A 10,666-nucleotide genomic window follows, 5' to 3' on the forward strand; every position below is an offset into this window, starting at 1 on the left:
TTTGTTTCATTTTCCCTTCCTCTATGCTGTTGTTTCCTTCATCTTTGAAACACGCAGGATGACCCTCATGTGAAAGGTAGCTCTCTGCAGACACAAATAGATCATCAACCCCACTTTGGAAAGCCTACTGTCTCTCATCTCTGTAAAAGCATAACTGAGCAGTGGTCATAATAGATTTTCTGGGCCACAGTTTATAGCAGCTGCAATGTTGAAAATCAGTTTTCTGATATCCTCTCTAAATAGATACCTAAAAGACAATTACAGCAGCCCTAAAATGTGAGATAATATTAGAAAATCAGCATTATTTAAACCATTTTTATATTACTTAAACTTCAGTCCTTCCTGTTTTGCCTGTTTCATGTTCTTGCCTTTGCTTTCACCTCGAACAGATTAGTGTTTTGCAAAAAGGCCATCAATTTTCTTTGATTATTTTTTTGTCTGGAGATTGGGAATAGAGGTGAGAATTTTTACTGGGATCTCTATAGAGATTCTGTAACCAGAAGACGTCTGTCTGCGGGGAACAGGAGAAGTTCTCAAGGGTGGGATGAATTCTCTTCTTAGGCAGCTGTGCCATGACTGATGTGCCTAGTCCAGGGTGAAGTTAATCTCTGATATATCTCCATACATACAGACACCCAGGCAGGAGTCTGAATATGGAGATGAGTCCCCTCTGCAAAATTAGGTGCGATGAATCCCCTAAATTTGTCCCCAAGTCAGGCGAACTGGTTCCCTTTGAGTCTATTTAACTGGGGAGCAAAGTATCCAAACAGGGTCGGATTTTAATCGTTTGCAGCTTTTTCAGTCAGTCACTTTGCATCACGGTAAGTGAGGAAGCAGTTTGTGGTGGTTACAATTCTGCTTCACCTTCAGTTATCTGGGATGGACATAAGGCCAAGGGGCTGACTAGAGGAACACAGCCACTGCTCAGAGTCCCTTGCCAGCTGAGACACTTATTGCAATGCACGTTCTTCAAAAATGGGATACTGTCCTCATACGCTGTTCTGTGTTCCTCATTTATTAGTGTCAGTATTAGTAAATGCAGAGAAAAATTGATACAAAGCATCCGGTTTTAGTATACCAAATCACACTTTCTTCTGTAATAAGGGTTGCAAATGAAAAACTGCTTCAATGAGATTGCTCAGCACAGCTTTCCTGTGATGACTAAACTCTCTGGGATCTCCAAATGATCCTAAAATCCACATTTTCCTTCTATACATTATGTATAAATATGAATTTCTAATCAAGATATGCACTCTCCTGCTGGTATATATAGTAGAATAGTCCTGAGTTAGTAAGAAATAGCTTCCTAAAAATTCAGATTCTTCTCTAGTGGGTCTTTAAATCTTTGTTCCAGGAATTGATCATCCTGTTTTGACATCAATGGCCAATACTGAGGTTATTGAGTGCAGCAATTTTACAGGCAGCTTCTCTGTTTTCCTTCATGTTTTACAATTAGACAAAGTTTTAGCAGAAATATCAGCTGGGAAGAAAGCCTCTTGTCATTTCAGATCCATCAGCTGCAGAAGCTACCAAGAAAGGTCAAAACCAAGAGCAAATATATGTCTTTATATTTACATTTAAAACAGGCAACCCAAACAACAGAGAGCTCTCTGCATTTGTTAAGCACAAACAAAGCATTCTCAAGTAATGAAGTGTGAAGGTGACTGATAAATCAGCCAACAATATTTTATGTTAAGTGTTTACAAAAAGAAGAATTTGGGACAGAAAACACCACTTGTCCCCTGGGAGTATGCTTACCTATGATTCCACCTTGAAAACTGCTCCACATCAAGAAGAAGAAATCTAACTTAGCATCTTCCTTTCTTTGTTCCTATTTTTTATCCATGTGCCAAATTTTCCTTTTATTCCATCTTTTTTTTCCTCTGAAGACAAACTTTCTTTCTAGATTGTTGGGTTTTTTATTCACTAACACAAGATTTTCCTTGTGGCCCAATATGTAGAGCTGCACAGATGATAAACCAGAGCAATCTGGTTATTATTTACCTATTGTTTTTCATATAAATCATCCCCAAGCTAAATTTCACAAATTTCCTCTTCACCTGAAATACCTGCACATACCTTTTATAACCTGGGATCAAACTTGCTGACATTCTGCAGTGATCCAAACTCTGACAGAAAAATATTTTCATTTTTTCTGTCTGTAGCAGCAGAGCCCATTGCCTGAACCATCTGCATCGTGAGAGTTACATGGCTGTGCACTGTGGGATATATAAGATGGGCTCAGGCTTCTAGCCACAACAAAGGATACAAATGTGATCTAAACTACCATTTCAGGACAAAATTTCCAAAATTTATTGTTCTCTGAACTCTCTGTTCTTAAAATAGCTTCAAACCTTGACATTTTATTAAAAAGGTTATGTACAAAGTACTTTTCATGGAGCAGACGTGCGGATGCTTGATCAGTTCTGGCTCTGAGCTCCTTGTCTTTCTGTAGTGAACACAATTTGAAAAACTGGATAAAGCTGTAAATAATATCATACAAAAGCTGTGCTATACCAGCTCTCTGATAAATAGCCACTCCGTCCAATACAAAACACTTCTCATCGAGGGAGTCTTTATTCCAATAACAGTCCTGTTATACCCATTGCCTGTTTAGTTTCATCTGCCCTATAATGTCATACTAGTGCCAGGGCCAAACCTAGCCGCCAGAACTTGGCTGCCTACACTAATAACCTGTTAAAGCAGTCTTTGGCATAGTTTTGGCCCAAATTTTGCAGTGCAGTGTCCAGTTATATCCCTTCCCCCTCTAGTAAAATGAGGACATAGTCAAACTGGGGAGATTCCAGTTGAGGGTCACCAAGATGGTCAGGGGGCTGGAAACATATATGACATACACCAAGAGGCTGTGGGAGTGGGGTTTCTTCAGACTACTGAAAAGAAAGCTACATGGCAGATCTCATAGCAGACTTCCACAGTCTAATTGGGGTTAAGGAATAAAGATAAAGCCAGAGTTTTCTCAGAGGTGCAAAATGAAAAGACAAGTGACAGTGGGCACAAAATGCTACAAGGGAAATTTTGTTGAGATACAAGGAAAAAAAGTTTCACCATAAGGGTAGTCAAATATTGAAACAGGTTGCTCAGAGAGGTCATGGAATTGCCTTCTTTGGAGACACTCACCAGTCAGCTGGACAGCGAACTGCCCTCTGAAACCCAAGTGACCTTGAAGATAGCCTTATCTGAGGGTGGGTTGGGATTACCTGACCTCCAGAGGTCATCTTCCTCTTCCAAGCTAAATTAGTCTACAATCCTATGATTTTGTATTTTAATACCTTATTTTAATACTATAGATCTGTCCAGATTGTGCCAGCTGACTTCTGCACCAGAGAATGGAGCCTGACACTATTTAATTCTAGTACAGATGGAGCTTTTCTGCTCCAAAAATTGGTCATTTTGTGCCAGAAGTCTGTCATTTTCCTTCCTTGTCTTCTGTGATTATTTACAGAGCTGTATATATGGCATTATATACATATATAAAGTATATATCTGCTTCAACAAGCCTTTGTGGGGAACAGGAAGCAATTTTTACGTTATTAGGCAAGGCTTTTTCTATTTTTATTTCCCATGGAAAAATTTTAATAGCTATTAAAAGGAAAGAAAAAAAAAACAACCCAAAGGCATTCATAAGTGTTGGTTTCTATTTTAGGAAAAACAAAAAAGAAGGAAAAGAACAGAATCCCACACTATAGTTTTCTTGAATATTCAATGTGTGTGACCAACTCTTTATCTAGAAAAAGTCATGAAAATTCTACCACGTTTCTGAGGTTCCAGTTTTAATTGCATCAAGGTCAGATAATTTGTAACAACAAACTATGATATATCCAACAAGTAATACCTAAATGATAATAAATATAGACTTTAATTCCAAGTTATAACAAATCTTTTCAATACTGCCTTCTGATGCTGTACACAAAGTGCTTTTCAGGACTAGAGAGTTTTGACATCTCTTGCAGATGATCTGTTGGCATATAGGCCACGTGGTAAGGAAAACAGAGCTCCAAACAGCTACACACCAGAGAAATCATCTCCTTCATGGCACAATCAACTGAGGAGAGAAAGCTAAATAAAGCATCAGTGTATGTTAATGCACAAGCTATATGCAGCTATTTCCTCATTTTCAACTGAATCAGCTTTGGAGATGGCCATGGTAAAGTTCTTCTTCTATGCTCTTCTTTGCTTTTATTGAGATTGGTGCTAAATTCTTATTGGCTTTCCTAGGAAGATAGGAAGAGAGCTGCATCTACCATGTGTATAGTGTCTTCGATGCTTGAAGGATCAGTAAGCTCTTTCATATATATATATATATATATATATATATAAGAAAAGACACACATTCAAGTGACCATTCAAGTCTTTTTCTTTATAATTAAGACTGGAATCACTGAAGTAGTTAATATATACAATAATCTTTGTACTATGCCTTTACCCCAGAGGAACAATGACTGTGATTCATAAGGTTCATTATGTGCTACATTTGGCACCTTGTCAACAGTACTACCTTTTAAAGAGCCAGGATTAAGGGTAATGGAATGGAAAATTTCCTTTTATCCCATCCCTGGGTCAGTCTGGGTGTATCCCATGCATTAGCTTCCAACAAAAAAGCAGAGTGTGTGTCTTCAAATCACATGCCCGTTGGGAATTTCTAAAGGGAATACTACCAACACAAAGGAAAAGGAAACAAAGTAAAGTAGGTTCAGCAACTTGAAAGAATTAGTTCTTTTATTTTATTTTCTTTCCTTTTTCTTTTTAGTTGGCCTTTCTAGGTTGTTACTAAAAGCATAATTTAGTCAGAGGCTGCCTTCTTTTTTAATGCTAAATATGTAGGTTGAAAAATACATATTGTCTGGAATGCAGGGTTACAGATGAAAACCATTCACCCTCCTGTGATAATGTAATCAGTGTCTGGCATTAGAAATTGGGCTGATTTCAGATGGTTTTTCAAATTGCCTATGCAAACCTCACCAAAACCAAAGGGTTTTTTATTCAATCCTATATTATCATTCCATCTGAGCCAGCATTGCCATATTCCGGATGTTATCTACTTTTATCTCAGACCTGACAAACCTCTTTCCCCCAAATTGCCTGTCTATCCTATCATGCAAGGCAGTCAAACAACTGTGTCAGCTACAACATCTCATAGTTATACTGGTAGGATTTTCTCACTTATTATCTGGCATTCTAGAAAAACTGCACATTTGCAATTGCAATTAAAACTGGAGCTGAAGGCTATATGAACACGCTAGTTGTTGGATAGTCACACCAAGAAGTTAATTTCAAGAACTTGACATTTGCACAAAAGAAATGTTGATGAACAATGATGATTTATTAAACTCAGTGGCAGAAAACAATTGGAAAAAAAAACATTTTGAACAGTCTCCATCCATCAACACTTCTCTTTGAGGAACCAGGTATTATGCATCATGAAAAATGGGATCCAAGTGCTTGCTCTTGGTTATTTTCTTTTTAGTTTGTTACATTTGCTACAGGCAGAAGGAAAGTTACCCTATGGAAATCATTACGCCCACTCTTTGAAAAAATGCTACTCCCATGTCTTCTCTCAAGTTTTGTGGTAAATTCTCTGCTTCCCCATCTCTGTAAAACAATGTGCATGGCTTCAGGAATGTCTTTATCTAATTCCAGTTGCATGCTAGGTTATATTCCATTCAGTGGGACTGATCTGTATGCATTTGGAATTTCCAGCTAATTACTTTGCTCTGTTTGTATCATTAGTTTTATTGTTGCTGTTTTTAAGAGGCTTTTCCTGCCTAACTAATTTCCAGATTTTTTTTTATTTTCCTGAAATACTGAGTTACAGGAGAAGGTAGCAAACCTCTTGTGTTTCTAATCATAATCCCCAGTTTCCGAAACATTTAGCCTTTCTCATTACTACACCTAGCAAAAAGCATTTAAAAGCCATATTTCCCTTCTTGACGTCCCGTAGCAAAACGTGGTTTTCCACATATAAAAATTCCTACACAGAGGGCATTTGCAGGTTACCCTTGGAATTTTAAAGCATTTTATGCTGAATATAAAGCACAGAGGACTTGATGCCATGAGGAATCTTGTTCCCCCAGCTGCAATACCATGTCGACATGCTTTCGGAGAGGAGCGGTATGTCTGTACCCAGGCAGTACCTGTCACCTTCTCAGATCACGTCAGCCACTACACAACGGAGCCACAGTCTCACTCGCTCATACTCCTTGCAGAAAAACCACAGGGTTTGTCTTGCCCAAGTGCTGTGCAAAGAAAAGACTCAATGAACCAAATGGACTGTTTGATTTGTCCTTCTGTTGTTCTGACACGACTAATTCATCAAAATAAAATGAAAAAGACCGAGTGGTTTAGAATGACCAAGCTTAAAATGAAAAACAGTTTTTTGATAAAACTCATGTGCCAAATTCATCTCCCTTTGTGTAAACTGCAGTCATTTGTCCTCCAAGAGGCGTCAGCTCTCTCCATCTGTCCTTCAACATCACGTTTGCAGAAGCTCACTAGGTTAAGGTGAGGAGCACAGTCAGGCCATCTGCCTCTGGCCTCTTCCATATCACCACCATTGTGCATCACCCAGTTACTCCTATATAACAGCCCGCAATTTACATATATGGCTGAACTGTATTTTCATAGAATAATAGAATATCTCAAGTTGGAAGGGACCTGTAAGGATCATCAAGTCCAACTCCCTGCTCCTCACAGGACTAGGTAAAACTAAACTATTTTCCTTAAAGGCACTCAGGTTTGAACTAAAGATATCAAGGAATGGGGAATCCACCCCTTCCCTCTGTACTTTGTTTCAACTCTTAATCAAGATCCATGCTTAAAACAGATTATCCTGGTTTATATTATCTATTTATTTATTATTTATGTTCTCTATTTATATACTGCAAACCAAGTCTCCTCTGGAACATCTGGCAGACTTAGTAACTGGACACGGTAATTGCAGTGACTTTGCCCTGGGATGGAGGAAGAGCGCTCACACAGCTGCTGCTGCAAAAGCTGCTCCATGCCACCCTATATTAAAGTTAGCGGCCAGCTGCCATTGCTAAACCTGCTGTTGTGCCTTGATGTCCCCCACACCCCAGTGAGGAGGCAGCTCAGACTTGCTGATGAAGGTTGACTATCAATAGTGGATCTAGCTCTGGAAGGAGTGATACACAGCCCCAAAAAGCAGCAGAGACTTACTCTGGCTTTATGGGCATTGCAGCAAAAGCTCCAAGAGCAGAAATGGCATGTTCAGGGAAACCTTGAAAACATCTACTGGGAACTGACATCACCTCATTTGGATTTTACCCCAGATTTCTAGCAATAGTAGGGCAGGGCTAATGTTAATAACTACGTGCACATTCAATGTAGGTTATTTCAATTCAGCTTTTGATGCCGTCTAGATGGCAGTACCTTGAATACCTATCTGTTTGAATGAACTCAGTCTTCACTGTAGTATGCCTCTAAGTTTATTGATGCTTCCTTTGCTTCTGGCATACACATGGTCCCTTTTAACAGCAGAGGAGGAAAGAAATCTATTTGTGATTGGCAAAGAGGTTTTTCCCTGGACAATAAAGCTCCATTCTTAAGCACTTTCATAGGCTCGAGAGTCTATATTTTTCTCTTCCAGCAACACTGCTTTGCCAAGTATGCCCCTTTTATTAATACAAATCTATTGCAGGTGTCACACTCGTCTACCTTCTGCTGAACTTGACCTTGAAGGAGCACTCAGCTTGTTTGGTATATGGAAACAGAAGAACACCCTAGCCTTCCCTAGCTTCCCCAGTACTTCCTTCTCAGCCAGTTGTCATCCTGTAAAAAGCAAAGGAGCTTTACCTGGAGGTAAACAAATATAATAAACTCATCTCTTTGAAGATGAATTACACCTTTTTTTTTTTTCTTTTTGGAAGCCCTCAAGACTGAAAGCCTAATAAACAGCTTTTCATAGGATATCCACTGTCACTTTTTATTTGTCTGAAGCATATGTTCCCATTGGTATGTCTTTCAGCATTTACCCAAGCCAAAAAAATGCTACTTGCTGATATAAACAGGCTTGAAATATTTAAGCAAAACATATAAGCTATTCTACAAAAGCCAGGTTGACAGCAACATTTCAAAAATGAGACTATAATGTAATAAAAACATTATCCTGGCTTGTGTCTGCACAGAGAATAAGCAAGTTAATGAAACATTGCAACAAATGAGGACTGGGAGAATTTTCCGGAGAAGGGAAAAATGAAAGTGGAGCTAGAGAAGAACAAAGCAAAACCTTCTGAAAAGGCCGTGTTTGACTATAAGAATTTATGGCTTCTCTTCTTATCTCAATGGACCCTCTGTGAAGGCACTCTCCATGCTAGACTCGAATGATTTGTCAGCTGTCCACTAAACCTTTTTTCTTCAAAAGGCTTAACCTCAGTTACATGCCCATTGTATTTCCACAGAATGGTGTATCCCTGTTTCAAATACCAGAGCTTAATGCATCCCCGAAAGCATCCCTGCCACTGATGTTAGCAGTAATAAACATGGCAGGCTGAGGACATATTCCCAGCAGGGCTTTGACAGTGCTTAATATAAGTCCCTATATGCCTACCTATACAGAAACAAATCTGTTACTTGATGATGCCTCTTTCTATTCAGCCATTCAGGTGAAAACCTTTCTCTTGCTGTCATTGCTCAGTGAGATACAGCTTTTATGTAAATAGCACTGCAGGCTGATTTCTTGCTTCTGTTCCTTCAGATCTTGAAGCAAAAGCTCTGGGAGCAACAGGCTCTGGGTATGGCACCAAAAGTGGATAAGGTTTACAAGACTCAACGTGACTTTTATTATGCTATACCTTGCCTTAATGCCATACAGCCCTTTCTGGTATTAATCCCAGCAGCATCCCTGGAGGGTTGTTTGTCTTATCCCAAGCTCTTTGTACAGATGGAAGAGGAATGAGTGATAAGAAACTGCATAGTTACCTAATGGCATAGCCAATGGACTATTGCCCAATCTAGCAATATAAATGAGTCAAACTGACACGGAAACTGTGAGAAACCCTTGGAATAAAGGTATTTCCCTCAGGAGATGGAGACAATGGCAGCCAACAAAAAAAATGGGGGTGTTGGAGTGCAGCCAGAATACTAGTGTGCCACAGATATTTTTGCTTGCCTGCCTTTGAGAGTCATGGCCACCTTGGAAGAGTTAGCATGGCCATGAAGCTGTCCCGCCCTTCAAGCTATGCACAAGGGAAGCACAAAACCGATGTAAAGCCAGCTTGGTATACTTCTATTTCTGCTCAGCAGAGTTCAGTCAAAGTATAGCCGATATTACGCTTGTAATCGTATGTGCTGTACTCTGAGGTTTCTCTGTTCATGTAGTGCCACAGGGGTGGTATATCAGTAGAAAAGAGGTGGGTGGTGAGTATGCAGGACCTGCACATGCACCAGTGCCCCAGGGGTAGACGATGAAGAGGGAGAGCTTGGCTTGACCGGTGGATAAGCAACTGATTTTCAGTATTTTAAGCCTCAAGTCCAGTTCAACACACCACAGAAGGTGACGTCATCATTTTCTCACTCTCTTTTCAAAATGCTACATGGCTTACTGTCTGCTCAAAGATGGCTGCGATGCATTAGAGCATTAATGCTAACCAGTCTCTATGCAAAACTCTGTATGACTAAAAACCAGTGATATTTCACATCTTCTGGAAGACTATGCATTGGATAAGAACAGAACAGGAATAGAAAACTTCAAAGCTTCAACTTCAAACCCTACCTTATTTGAAGCTCGCAGTTTTATCTCTGCGTCATTCATGATGCCTTTATCATTTATGCCACTTTCTTTGCATAAACATCAATAAGACTTCAAAAAGAAAACTTTTATTTTTTCCTTTATTCTCAGATCTACCTTACTGCACACGTGGTACAGGGCAGCAAACTGCTTTCAGCTAAAGTATCATTATTTTCTTCTTTTTTCCTCCTTGTTCTTCTTTTTTTTTTTTTTTCTTCTGATTTTCTTCTTCGTATAACAGTAATTCATGTTGGTTCCTGAGACAGGCACAAAACTACATCCTGTGACTATCGATTCATACAAAACCCTAAACACCTTTCCAGGCACTCCACTAAGGGATTTCAAAACCCACAGAATTATTCCAGGATAAATTCTAAGTATTGCAAGATTCATCTCTATTTAAATGAATAAATCCCTTGCTAAAAGACTTTTCTTTCACCATGGTGGTGAAGACATTGTCCTAGGAAATAATTTTAGCAAAGACCAATTTCATAGTTTAAGATACTGGTCACTGAGAGTGAATTCAGCGAAGATGACATTCAGAGAAGCAGAAATTGAGACTCATATCCATATTACAAAGGCTTGCACATGGTTTTGGGGTAGTTCTTTCAAGGTTACAGTCTAATTCCTTGGACAAGAATCCTTGTTGCATGAAGGTCATCTCTAGATTGATGAGTAGAAAGTAAGAATATTTCTTGGAAAGCTATGGATGTGAGTTGCAATTTCTACTTCGCAGTCTCTTCAAAAGGGCAACTCACTTTGGTTAAACAATTAAATAGTAATTGGGCCAGAGAAAAATAGAGAAACTAACTGCACAGGCATGTGGTCAAGAATCTTTGAAATACAGCAGACCGTGATTAAAATCCCTTTTCCCAATGGGAAGGAAGAGACACTTGAACT

The sequence above is a fragment of the Haliaeetus leucocephalus genome, unplaced genomic scaffold, assembly GCF_000737465.1.
Source record: "Haliaeetus leucocephalus isolate CR32 unplaced genomic scaffold, Haliaeetus_leucocephalus-4.0 Scaffold964, whole genome shotgun sequence".
NCBI lineage: Eukaryota > Metazoa > Chordata > Aves > Accipitriformes > Accipitridae > Haliaeetus > Haliaeetus leucocephalus.